Source organism: Agrilus planipennis, unplaced genomic scaffold (genome assembly GCF_000699045.2).
Source record: "Agrilus planipennis isolate EAB-ADULT unplaced genomic scaffold, Apla_2.0 scaffold37, whole genome shotgun sequence".
Taxonomy (NCBI): domain Eukaryota; kingdom Metazoa; phylum Arthropoda; class Insecta; order Coleoptera; family Buprestidae; genus Agrilus; species Agrilus planipennis.
The window spans coordinates 1724002-1737770 of record NW_020438995.1 but is presented as its reverse complement, the minus strand read 5'-3'; the positions used below and the strand labels follow the sequence as shown (position 1 = coordinate 1737770).

Below are 13769 nucleotides of genomic sequence, written 5' to 3'. Positions count from 1 at the left end.
CTTATATTCTTTATAATCACAGCTGCTCATAAGTAAAGAAACATGTAACTCGATTTTGTAATTAAAAATAAAATTTTATCGTATAAAACAACATGAGCGTCAATTAGCTCCAAATGTTTATTTAAACAACGATCGAATTAGAGCAGTTTCAAAATATTTTGAGCCTTCATGTGAGATGTGTGAAGAAAAATTAGTTTTATGTGGTCGTCAATGATCTTTNTGGTTATATTTTATTTATATCATCATTAATACTTATTAAAAAAATCGTTATTGGTAAGTGATATCTATTAACTGTATACAATCAAAGAAAAAATACTTTTTTTAAACTACATGAATTCATATTCTATAAAATATTAACTAATCAAAAAAAAAATGGAGGTCATTAATTATTAGTATTTAAGAAAAAAATATGAAAAACATTACCCCGTTTAAAAAATTTTTTTGGTAATTGTTCAAACAATTTCGCTTTTAGTAAAAGTGAATCATCCCTATGTCAAATTAATTTAAATGATGTTTGAATAATTTTTAAAATCTTTTACAATTTAAAAATGTATAGGTCTCTACATGGCTTACACTTTATAGTGGCCGTATCGATAAGCAATTTTCAGATGGCACAGTCGGCAGTGGAGCAAAATATACGTGTATGATTTATACGTGTAGTAAAATCCATAGAATTTTCCAGTCGCATCTTCTATAATAGTGTTTAAGAATGTTTAACACGTGTCGAAATAGTGAATTGTTTATTAAGTGGTAAATTATCATCCGCATTTTGATGGATTATTTTGAACATAAGTAATTTACATAATCGTGCTTAAGATCGAACTGTAAGTAAATCTTTTATCATGTACCCAGCAAGTAGTTTTGCCAATGTAGGAATTAGGAGACACCCGGCACCATGTTCTGGTTTAGTAAAAATGAAAATGTTATGAAATGCTTACAAATGCTGGTTATCAATTATAATTGCAAATGCATCAGTAAAATAGTATGGATAGGTTATGAATTCCAGTAGCGTATCTCATGGGTGGCCTGGGGTCATTGTGCAAAATGATCTTGGCCTTGCATGAATCCAGGTTTTAGATTTGGGGGATGGAGGGCAGTTTTTATCTATCTACATCAACCCCCGGACGAATCGAAGTGGTTAACGCTAGATGTACGAGGGGTTATTTATCGAAGAAAACATAAGTGAATCGGGGTCAAATCATAGGTCACTTCTGCACACAGATTAATTTTAAGTTAGACAAAATGGGCTGTTTTTACGGATAATACGGCATTAGTACTACGGTTAATAGTTCATGTTTTCGTGCTAACAATACGGAAAAAATGAAAAACAAAAATATACCTAAATATTTAAGCAATATTTACACTAGCCCGTTGCTTTATAAGCGAATATAATAAAAATTACAATTTGGACTCGAATTTGTGAAAATAAAATCCCAGCAGAAATAAATTTACTAGGTATTTTAGTTGATATTACAAATTTAATTGTAACAATTAAGAAACTTGAAATATGTTTCAAAGAAACATGTCAAAATTGAAATTATTATTTTTTACTATTTCAATTACAATCGATAATTGTATTTTTTGCGTTGAAAATTTAGTTTTCTCCGTGAAGCTTTCCATTAAATATCATCTTCACCAACGTCCCAACCCACATTAAGTCTCGTTTAAAAAGTCTTTTAAACACTAAGCCAATGAAATTTTAATCGTTGGTTGGCGGATTTTACGAGCCTATAATGTTTATAAACATTAAAAATCTGCAAAGTGTCAAAATTATACTATAAGTTATCGTTAATCAAAACCTGATATATCAACAAGCGATGGAAATTGTAACAGTTCGTTCAAATTATGTATTCTTGTTCATGAGAAAAGGTAAACACGAACTATTTTATTAAAATAACAAATAATTTAGTAAACTAATTGTTAAATACTACAAATTGGCACAAACGACCTATCCCAATATAATCTCCATTACCAATTTTCATTAGATATGTAGATAGATGATTAAATTATTATTGCTAGTGTTTGTTGTTTCTTTTTTTTCTCTGGTTGAATTTCCCGGCACTGACAGGTACCCGGCGTCGTAATCTGGTATCCGACCGGATCTTAAAAATAGGTATATTTATTTGAATACCCTTTTCTTCCTTCTGTAGTTTTCTTCCTATAGTAGACTCTGAGGATGATTAATATTTGATTGGAAGACTGCAATGTTCGTTGCGGCTCCGCGCAGTGTTAGAAAGTCATTGCACTTTTGAAAGGATATTTAATCGAACCAGCCATTTTTCCGCCGCGATAGATACATACATGCTTTGTTTTTACGCTACCATGCCATTCGCTAATTCGCATATGTATGTGTGTACTGCTGTATTTTTACTTTCTCTAATAATACCGGATTTGTTACCGCAATAGCAGCAATATTACAAAGGTTAATACACTACACCATTTAATGCATCAACCTAGTGAAAAGATTTAATATTGCAAATATATGTATCTACATTTCTGAAGATTATTGTAGTTGTGTGTGAAATAAGTATCTGTCTACCTCGCTTTCTTTGTGAAAGGCAACCGAAAAGGCTCTTATTAATCTATTTGGTTTATTTCCGTAGTAGTTATGCAGGTATATAGTGGTATACCCAATAGCAACAGTGCAGTAAAAAAAAATTTAAATAATAAATTTAGGGTGTCATCTTATGGAAAACCGGGAAAGTCACGGAAATATCGGAGAATTTTCATTAAAATTAGGGATTTCTTTTAGCTTTAATATCGCAAAATGCATCGCTTTTATCACCATATTAGATCCTCTAGTTGAACCACTGTAAAAAGCGAAGTTTTGCGGATCGAAATTTAAAAATTGGTTAAAAATGACCCGAAATTCTAAATCATTTCCTTTAATTTCTTACGACACCCTGCTACACATTTATATCATACAAATTACAAATGGTTTAACCTAGTGGTGAATCTTGAACTTTCATACTTCGATATAACGAATACATTTGTAACGAATAATCGACTTTAACAAACGTTTTTAAACGGGAAATTAGCAGGTTTAAATTAACCAATAAGTACTTCATTTCTAACTAATTATGAATGTTCTTACATTTTTCTAATGCTGAGCCTTCTATATTTCAAGCTTTTGATAAATTGTGTATATATATAGAACTTGTCATGAAATTTTGTACACACATTGTCAGGGAAACAGAGAAGGACATTTTATCCAGAAAAAATCTGTTCCTCAGGGATATAAAAATGAACTTTATGTTCGAAATGTGGTGTTACAAGCAAATGATGAAGATACCGTGGTTAGAGAAGGTTAGAAATGAAGAGGTATTAGAAAAAGTAGGAGAGCAGAGGACTCAAGTCAATAAGAAATGAGCGATATAGGTTAGTAGGACACCTTCTCAGGCATGGAGGTCTATTCAGAGACATATTACAGGCAGAAACGGGAGTTAGGAGGGGTAGTGGTAGACCTACATTAGATTACTGTTCGCAAATAGTTAAGGATGTGGGTTGTTTTAGTTTCTGGGAAATATTAGCTCTGGGTAGGAAAGAGTGGAGGTGCGTGTCCAACCAGTCTTAGGACTTATGATGATGATGATGTGATCATCGCGATTTTTGACACGCGTTTAGGACATTAACGCGAGCGAAGAAATAGATACATATATTAATTTTACTTACCTGTAGGAGATAGTATGTATTGATAACAAAAAAATCAGTTTATAAATTTCAATGGTGACTTCATGGAATAAAATAGAATGAAAAACACTGGAACTTAACCAACCTATTTTTATTTTATTGTAATTAAGAAAAAACACCGTGAAAAAGTGAAGAGTCATGATACTTAGTAGGTAGGTCATAAATAATTAACCAAAGAGACTTATTAAATAGTGGGATGCTTCTACGTAATTTTGCATGTGAGAAAAACGAAATGTGGTCAGACTTGTTACAACGTTGTTATATAAACCTGTAATTAGGTTCTGACATAATTTTTGTCGTATATCTAATGTTTCAAGTTTAATTGCTCAAAGTTAAAATTTGATTTTTTTTTTTCAAATATGGAGAAAGAAAAATTAAACTGTTTATTTTGAGCCCAGGACGAATAAAGAATTTCACCAGCAGCTTACAAGCATTTGCTTTCTTATTTGTAGTTTTCCAAATCATCGTGCGGGTCGTAATTTTTTTTTATATTTGGAGGCATATTCTTTTATGATGAAACTCAAACTCGTAAAAGCTCGTAGTGAAAATTATAAAATAGGTGGTTGCAAGTTAATTTGTAACAGTAGGGTAGGGGATGATTAAAAAAGGTCGTTTAGAAGGGTTCTTGTTAGAAAAATTCTACTAACAATGAAAATAAAATAAAATTATACAAAAAAAATTGAATAAATGTTTTGGTTCCCATCTATGGAGGGATGTAACTATATAACGATAGTTTTCCGAAAGTACCATTATAGGAAAGTTTTTTCTAGTTTTGGGGTTCTAAAGTCAGATTTTAAGTTTAACCAGTTAAAATTGAAACACTCGGTATGTTGCCAGATACAAAATAATTTATTGTAAATACCATTTGTAGATTTTAGGTTTTTAACCCAGTAATTAATCTTGGGTTTCTATTATTTATTACGGATCGTACGTATCGTTGGTTATGGAGATTATTGATCTTTATTGAGCGTGTTTAAATGTCAATTTTCGACCTTGATGCTCCCATTCAATGCATTTTTTATTTTTTATATTATACTAGCGCTATTTTTAAATTAATAGACAATTTGGAAATCAGCACCATACGAATCCCTCAAAAAATTTATCAAAATTGAAATGAGTACACGGAAAATAAGTACCTAATCATGCTGTCTCATAATCTGGGTGCCTTTGTCATTATAGGTAATATTGCAAATTTGATAACTCACCTGATTGCAAGTGCATTACATACTACTTCTTAGAGAAAACATCTAAAGAAATACAGACTGCGAATGATATTATGTGGATAGCAAAATGACATACGTTAATATTAATGACTTTTAAATGACAATTTTAGTGTTTAACCCAACTCAGTTTAACTGAACGATGAAATCCTTGATTTTTGCATTGTTCAATACATTTAGTAGTCGATTGTGCTGAATGAATGCTTTCACTATCTAAAGATGCATAAGTATGTACACTACTTACATAATCAGTCCTATGACTGGTTGGACATGCACAACTATATACTGCTATATAATCTGCAAATTTAAGCATTTTAATCTTTTGCCTCTGTATGTCTATCCCTAAAGTTCTCTTGTATTTAGTGGTATTTATATGTTTAATGTATGACAGTATGCATCCTGGTTTGAATTAGTTCCTAATATTTATCTCTCTACGTTGCTGCTAAAGTTTTATAACTGCCTGTTGCTCTTTATATCACTCTTTTATCTCGGTATCTCATCCCTGCATTTTTAAATATATTTATCATCTTGTCTAATTTAACATTGTCAAAAACTTTTTCTAAATCTACGAATCCTATGTTCGTTTCTTTATGGTTTTCTGTTATTACCCTAAAGCTAAAATCGCCTCCTCTATTTCTTCTAAATTCTACGTGGTCTTCCGACTTTCTTCCATCTTTCCCAGTTCGATTCTAGTTAAGATTTTTTTACACACGTGAAGTTAAACGAAATTCTAAATTTCTCGCATCTTTCCGCGCTTGTCTTTTTGGTATGGCTACTACTACGTTCCGTTTATAGTCCTCCGAGATTTTTCCGGTCTAGTATATGTGACTAACTCACCCAAACATATAATGTCTAACTTCTCGTCCTGCATGTTTTAATAATTTCCATCTGTATCCCATCTGTACCTGGTGACTTATTATTCTTTAAGTTTTTTAATGCTAAATCAAACCTTTCTCTCATTATGGGGTTTTCTACACAATCTTTTTTCTCTAATACACCTTCTAACTCTTGAATGGAGTATAGGTTTTCTAAATATTCTTTTCACCTATCTACCATTTCTTCATTTTCTATCAAAATGACCCTTGCCTCGTTTTTTTATATTATTACTACTGTTAAGGTTTTTTTTATGGTTCCAAGGAAGCTGGGCATCTTTTGAATAATGGTGGACACCCTCACCTAACAGTAAAAAATAGATATTCCAAACTCATATTATTAACCAGTAAATAAATGCTTGAAGCTTACATCTGAAAAATTGTCATTAAAATTAAGATATCTTTAAATTTAATGATTCAGACCGACTTTGTCAACAAATTATTTACTAGTCATTCTATATAGATAGAACATGTGAACTATTTTTTGCTTACGGTATAACTTTGTTTAATATCACTCTTTATTGGGTATTATCTCTCAAAAATTTAACAAATATTACTTTACACTTGTTTCAACTTGTAGTAAATATTAACATTATCTGTTATTGAAAACGATAGCCTTGTGTGAAGAGAAATATGATGCAATCTTGTATTTCTTCGTATATCATGTAAATTAAATTTTATGTAATTAATTATTTAGATAGAACATTTATTACATCACAACAAATTTACGGTTAGGAATAACAATTGGATGTATTTAAAATTTTGAATTGTTTTATAAGGAGTGTTTTGCTAACTTAATTTTAAGCTAACAGAACAGTAGTCTTAAAAACAACTCGAAGCATTTAATTTCTCATTATTAAGCTTCAAACACATGATTGAAACAGTGGTTTTCCTTGTTTAAACTTGTATTTAGCCCTTATATATGTCGACGTATTTAGTATAAGAGCATTTAATTTGTAGCTGGTCTGATTGGATAGCATTTAATGAGTATTTAATTACTATATGATCAAAAAAGCTAGACAAATTTTTCACTCATGCTTTTCCTAATTTTAATTTTAACTTAATTTTAAACCAACGTAGCAGTAATTTTTGAAAAAATGCCCAGACCATTTAAATTCTCATTAGTGCACTTAATTAGTCTTTAATGAACATTTAATTGTCCATGTGCCTCTTTTTTATTCTGCTGACTGCTCTTCCTACTTAAACGGACGTCCATTATATAATGTAACATTTCATAGAAGTGAGAAATCTACTCTATCTTGTTAAAGCTTTAGTTTTTAATGAATTTATTACCGGAAAGCAAATAAACTGTTGAAGGCAATAAATAATTTTATTTGCCAACAAGATGTTTCCTATAACTGGTGTTTATTCAGTAAGAAATAACTTTATTATTAAAGTTTCGAAATATGATTCCCATAAAACTTGAATTTAATATCGTAAGTATCGAAGTTTGATAATTTCGTTTGATTTCTCACAAAATACAATGTACAAAACAAATAGAAACTTCCATTTTTCAGGAAAAATCAATTATAGTAGCCTGTAAATAATCATATACGAATATTGATTAATATCTACTTACTCATACCTTTTGGAGAATATCTGGGGCTACATCGCTTAACCGCAACCTCAGTTTCTATTACTTTTCCTAAATTAAAAAATTATTTTAAACTTCTTTTCCAATTTGATCATCCAATATTGGTAAAATATACGCCACATTTATAAGATAATTAGATAAGGAATATAATGAGAAACAAAAGTGGCAATACAGACCTTAAAGAGCAAATCGTATCAGGATCAAATAAGATCAGATAATGCATTCCCTTCTAGGGAATAATTAGGTAAATCTAATGAGGCCCGTATATGATCAAATAAGACGTGTCCTACCAGAATAAAGTTAGGTATATTACAGCAGGACCTGATCAGTAGGTATTTATATATATGAGAACCACATTTCAGTGTTCTAATAAGTTACGCCCTAGTAGAAGCCGATATGGTGTGGATTCTTAAGAAATTTCTGCTCGGGTAGTTTTAGGGAAATGCGCAGATTAGTTCAGGTTAGGAAAAAGTGGAGGTGCGTGTCCAATGAGTCTTAGAACTGACGGCGTTGTGATGATGATGTTGTGGAAATAGCAGTAAATAAATCATTCTCTTTCATCTGCAGGTATATACTGCCGCCACACAGCTTAGCCCACGTAGCCCTTTATAGTAAAAAATGATCCTTTGCCTGGTAATTTTCTTAATGATACATAAATTTCAATTTATACCGTCTTAAATATAACTACAATACATACGATGTATATTGTTCCATTGTTTGGCATATCAAAGTACAAAATCATTTTATACATACATATATTATATGCATGCGCAATCGTTCAAAAGATTGGAACACTTTGAACATTTGAAGCAAAACAAAAGTAAACATTAACATTTCAGCATTCTTTACTAGATAAGGACAAAAGTTTGGTAAAGGTCTAGTTGATGGCCCCCACCCCCGAAGGGGGTCGAAAGAGGAGGTGTCCCCCACCACTGTACCATAAACAGTTCGTGGCGGTCTCACCCCCATAAAAAGTTATAGGGGTTCAAAGTTAATAAATACAGGCATGTAAATATTTATATACTCATTCTTAAACAATATTCAAAGGTAAAACTAATGGAAAAATACATAAAAATATTGAGAAAGTTATATAAAACATTATTTAAATATCTTTATCAATAGGGTAGGTTAGGTTAGGTTAGGTTATCGGGTTTTGTTCAAGTGACCACCCTCTTTCGATCCTCTACCTCCACCCACTTGAAAAATATTTTTTTATTGAATTTTATTTGAATTATAGTGTATGAAAATTGTCAAAATAATCAACTTTCAACCGCCACGAACTTTTTATGGTACAGTGGTGGGGGAGACCTCCTTTTTCGATCCCACCCACCCCGAAGGGGGTGGGGGCCATCATCTAGACATTTACCAAAAGTTTTAATTACCAATAGCTCATTTAACAGAATGCAGATACTGTTTCGCTGTTCAATAGTTACAGTTAGTAACCTGTTTCGCCATTTCCGAAGTAAAATCTAATAAAACACACTGAACCTTGTGGTTATGTTGTAGTATGTATGAATTTTAGCTTGAAAACTTTTGAATGGTAATTTACAATTCTATATGTGCTAAAATTGCTTTGGTATTCATGTTCCAGTACTTGCAAAACAAGGGAACAAATTCTATCAAAACCGATAAAAAGGTCGAGGGTTTGAATACTGTTTTAATTGATTCAGGAATGGGGTTAAATAATCGTTACATGATATGTAACATGTTTTTGACACATAAATGGAATAGACCATGAGCTGTTTGTATTTTAGGTGATTCGAAAAAGTTCGTACAAAAAAGAACAGTACATATGCAAATTTTTAATTTTATTAGATAAATTAGTATTCATCCATTCTACAATGTTTTTTCGGCTAGTTGTGTCTTTATTACATAGGAAAAAACTGTATTTAATGTTTTTGTACTCTTGACAAAGATCCACCATTTGTATTTGAAACAATAGTAAGTTAATCAGTATTTTATGCGAACTACTACAATCAGCGTGGTATACGCAATGTGTAGTATCTTGCTACATTTTGTGGCATTCAACAGTGTTCAATAAGGTCCATAAGGATATCGACTTGTTGAACTGAATCGACTAAATCCATGGCGCAGCTAATACCTCTACGTAGTAGGAATAAGTTCAAACTGAACTAGTCAGTATTCTGCATCATCTCATCATTCTGAATTCCACAAAATATAGCGATGTAGTACAGATACTATCATTTTTAGATGGATATACATTCAAACGTGTTGAACAGGTCTGCAAACTTTTTATCTACGAGTCACAGTCATAGAGACGATCAGTTTCATGTTTCTGGCATTGTTATAGAAACTGTTTTGGCAACGTTATTACATACATTACATTCGTTACAATTATGTAATAATCAATATAGGACTTAACCCAAGGTAATAAAACGGGAATATTAAAGTGGTCACAATCTCTTAATTTACGAATAACTTTGTTAATGATGCAAATTATTCTCTAAATTTTAATCATGGCGATTCCCATGCCATAACATGACTTAAGCCCAAAAAAAATTACCGCATTTAACTCTTAATTAATCTGTTTTGAAAGCATTTAACGAACATATATAAAGCTGTGCGACTAAAAAGATATTTTCATTGTTTTAAGCCAGCAGAAACTGTTTGATTTTTTTTTTGAAATTGTTGAAAAAAAACTCGGCTTACTTGTTTCTCATTAGAAAATTCAATTAGCATTTAATTGTCCATGTGTCTGTTTTTGATTCTTTGACTTTTGACTTTGCCCTTCATACTTCATGGAAGTTTTTTAATGCTACTTATTTACATACAAGAAGAGGATGTTGTCCTAGGCTAGGAATGATGTAAGCTCCTTTTTTAAAATTATTTATTGGTTATAATTGTATTTAGGTATTATAAATAATTACAAATAGTTCTATGCGAAAGCTAGTTAACGATTAAGTCAAATGTGCAAATGTAAATGAACCTAAACAGATATAATTTTAGATTTAAAAAACAAATGCGTAGATAGTGCAGTTGAAAAATTAAATATTTGTTTAATTAACAAACTTTTTAAAGGATTTAACACAATTATTATTTGTGTAAACGCCAAACACAGACGGTTTTATTATTTTTTTTTTATTAGGATATTTTGAGTAATAGAAACGAATCAGTTCTAACCGTTAACTGTTCACAAAACTAAATACGTAGGCATCTGGGCAAGTTGCAGATAAAAAATTAATGAAATATCTTTGAATGCTATTTTTACCTGAAATTATTAAAACTATTTTCACCTGTCCATTTGTTACGTGTGTACCGACTGTTGATAAACTTCTATTCATTGCAAAATTGATACCAGAAACACAATCGTACGTAGACCTATGTACGCATTTAAATTGAATTTTAATTTGTCTGATCCTATTGTAGAAACTTTTGAACAGGTGAAGTTTAATAAGTAATAAATATAACATGTATGTAGGAATAAATAGAAAAATTAATTCGAAAAATTCTATGGTTGACTCACAATTGTTTTCAAAATCTAATTTAGAATGAGTCATTAAAATTTTATGACTTTATTCATTAATAAACTAGTAGGTACCTATTGTAAACGCAAAAGTAAACAAAAGAATCTGTAGTACACAGTCGTTTTTCCGATAAATTATTAACAAGGGAAAACGAAATTTCTTGTTTAGTATAAAAGTCTTATACAATACACGTCCATTTTTGTACCAATCACATAATAGGCACGACACGGCGGTTTGCGAAATTATTGTAATTATTGTTTTCGAAGGCCACAAAATATGAAAGATGAATAAACAATTAATAATTTCGTATATGCATGATAATTTTATTTTTATGAACAATGGGATTTTAAATGTCATTTAGGAGACATGTTCCATCGGGATTAAAATCGATATAGTAACCATCATTTTTGTTAAAAACTTGAGATTGAAGGTTTAATTTTCGTCATAGAGATAAATGTAGGATCGTAGCTAAAAATAAACTTCCTGTTACATATTCTAAACGTGTCATTAAACATTTTCGAAGTTAATGCATGTTAACAAAAACACCATTCAGTTTTATTTTCGACCTAAAGAAACAGGACCAACCTTTTGTTAAAGACGTCCTGTTGCAGAAGGTAACTCACTCACTTCCAGCGTCAAATAAATTCCACCCGCTGCAAGACACTGCTGATCACTGCTGCACTAAATACCCACGAATGAGTTAGTTAATATGTTTTGTGTTGAAGACCTCAGACTCACGTTGTTATTGCACTCCGTTCAACAACAAAACTCACATGTTTCATTATTGCAACAAACGGGTCTTGACTATCAGCTGTTTTACTTTGGTAGATAATGTTCGGGGGGACACAATACACGCAAGCACACACACACGCACGCTGAGACAAAGCATTTGCCGTATGTACTAGTCGGGTACACGTCACGAGTATTCGTCAGAATCGACCTCAAATGAGCGCGTACGCCTGCACTGAAGCTTTTGAGGACGACGAGCGCAAAGCGTTGAGTACGATTTTCGACCAAACGAGCTTCGGTACATGCGAACTTGCTTGGTTCGCAGGTCGTTCAGTGCGGAAATTCCTCGTCTCCCGATGAGGTCGATGGGAGTGGGGAAAAGAGATTCTTCTTTTTTTTATATCATTTTGTATCTTTTCTTTGTTTTTGGTTGTCAGGCGTTCGAATGATCGAAAGAGAGTACAAACTAGAAATTATGCGATTGCTATCTGCTCACAAAATTAGTTGATAATTGTTGAAAAAAAAAAGTTGAAACGATATTGGCGAATATTTTGTTATGATTGACTAAAATGAAATAGCAGTTAAATGATCAATTTACTGTTCAATAATTGGGGAATTGCGTTTATGAAATAATGCCATCATCATAAGGTCGTCAGTCCTAAGACTGGTTCAACAGGCACCTCCACTCCTTCCTCTTCTGAGCTAATTTTCGCATTTCCCCAAAACTAGAACAACCCACATCCTTAACTATTTGCAGACAATAATCTAAATCGAAGTCTACCTGTACTTCTTCTAACTCCTGTTTCTGCCTCTAATATGTCTCTGACTAGACCTTCGTTTGAGAAGGCGTGCTACCAATCTATCTCGCCTATTTCTTATTAACTTCCATATTGACCTCAGTTCTCATATTCTTTCTAATACCTCTTCATTTCTAGCCTTCTGTATCCACGGTATCCTCATCATTCGCATGTAACACCACATTTCGAACGCTTTGAACCTTTTCTTTTCCGCCGCTCCCACCGTCCATGTTTCACACTCGTATAGCGTTGTACTTTCCTTACTTTTTTCCCTTGCAATATTGAGGGGCTGGCCGGAGGAAGCGGTTTTGATTGAGCTAGTTTATTTTCAGGATTAGAATCTCGCGTTATTTTTCCTCGACTTGACTCATTACAATACTTTATTCTCTCTCTACTTCATTGTTGTAAAACTCACTCAGTTGTAAAACTCGATCAATGACCTTTGGTTCATATACTGTTTTAATTCTCCTATATATTACCTGGGTTTAACTGGATTACACAGATTTTGGTTGAGGTACTCTATTTTCGGGATTGTGATATCGTCTCATTTTTTTTTTTTGAGTTCATTAGATTTCGTAAATCAGTTTGATGTTAGGACATGGCAAAAATTATTTTGTAAATTCGCTCTCTACTGCGTTGTTGTAAAACTGACAGTTGTAAAAGTGGTTCAATGACCTTTGGTTCATATAATATAGAGTTGATTTTTAGAATTGAATTTTTTCGCTTTTTGAGTTCAGCGGATTTTTAAACTGGAGGTGACTCATTAGAATACTATACCTATTCTCTCTCTATTGCATTGTTGTAAAACTCGTTCAGTAACCTTTGGTTCATACATATTATCATCTTTATACATTTACGTGTTACTTGAACTTTGCTTTGCATTTATTTTTTGGTGTTAAGATTGATTCACATTTGTTTCTCAAAAAAATATTTTTGAACGGAAAAGCTATCGTGTTAGTATGTGTAAATTACATTATTAATATTAACATCACCAAGGCTCTTAAAATTTTCTTTTATTTTGGAATTAACACGAATATGATGAAGGCTTTCAAGGATTTTTGAGATAGACTGTCATGATGCAGAGAGCCTACATTTCGCCTTTTGATTATTAGCATACATACATATGTATAAATTAGAGTAATAATTTTGAGTGTTAGGGGGCGCTTTGGTAAAAAAATATCGGTATGATATTCTAGTAAAAAGATCATGAAATACAGCTTTATCAAACATTTGAGATACTACTGTTAGGCTAACAGAGGGGTTGCCATCTCTAAAATTGGCAACCAGGGCATAAAGCACGAAAATTCCAGATTTTGAGGCTTAAAACCCGGACATGTCAACAGTGTTAATTAATATAAATCAACTTTTTATTTATTTTTATA

The 13769-nt window shown here is 31.9% G+C and overlaps 1 protein-coding gene across 2 annotated transcripts in view; it reads right to left on the bottom strand.

The window, feature by feature from the left end:
* The window catches only part of LOC108745121 (ATP-binding cassette sub-family G member 4), a 30668-nt gene extending 18872 nt beyond the window's left edge, over positions 1–11796 (bottom strand). Inside the window, exon 1 of one of the 2 annotated variants that reach the window (XM_018481193.2) lies at positions 11447–11796. The gene's annotated coding sequence lies outside the window, so the exon portion shown is untranslated. Of the gene's footprint in view, positions 1–4895; positions 4964–11446 lie in introns of those variants that run through there. The other variant, XM_018481194.1, reaches the window with a different exon arrangement.
* Positions 11797–13769: the final 1973 nt, after the last annotated feature.